Source organism: Arachis ipaensis, chromosome B10 (genome assembly GCF_000816755.2).
Source record: "Arachis ipaensis cultivar K30076 chromosome B10, Araip1.1, whole genome shotgun sequence".
In the NCBI taxonomy this organism is placed as follows: Eukaryota; Viridiplantae; Streptophyta; class Magnoliopsida; order Fabales; family Fabaceae; genus Arachis; species Arachis ipaensis.
In genome coordinates this window covers 4,163,189-4,163,706 of record NC_029794.2, presented here as the reverse complement: position 1 = coordinate 4,163,706, position 518 = coordinate 4,163,189, and the positions used below count along the sequence as shown (strand labels likewise).

Here is a 518-nt window from a genome sequence, read left to right as displayed (position 1 = left end):
ATGTAGATTTGAATCCCCACGCTGTATTAGGCATTGGAGTCAGCTTCAACGCACAACACGCAATAGACATCTGTCACGTGGCGTCCTCTCCTCAATCAATCATTCACCATTCATTCCCCTTCTACCACCACCAATACTCCAACCAGTCTGGCCGCCTCTTTAACAACACCCAATTAATAATACAGACACACACACACGCACTTAAATGGATCATCAAACATTTTCATCTTACTACTATTATTGAAGGCAAAAACTGCACTGCACTGCACTGCAAGTAAAAAACCATGCATTATTAGTTTATTACAACTAATTCATGATCATCATTAACAAAAACTAGTGGCAGTTTCGTAATTAACATTGGGGTTTCCGGAACAACAGAGATCCAAACGGGATCGTTTAGTTTCCCAGTCGCAAAAAATTGGACACAACAATCGCCTATCTATTCTATTCACAAAACGATTACCTCTTCTTAATTAGATTTTTTCTTAACAAAAAAAAAAAAAAAAAGGATAGAGATA

The 518-nt window shown here is 37.6% G+C and overlaps 1 protein-coding gene across 1 annotated transcript in view; it reads right to left on the bottom strand.

Moving 5' to 3' along the window:
• LOC107623379 (ethylene-responsive transcription factor 4) overlaps positions 210 to 518 on the bottom strand; it is a 1,268-nt gene continuing 959 nt past the window's right edge. The window contains exon 2 of the mRNA XM_016325617.2: positions 210 to 518. The gene's annotated coding sequence lies outside the window, so the exon portion shown is untranslated.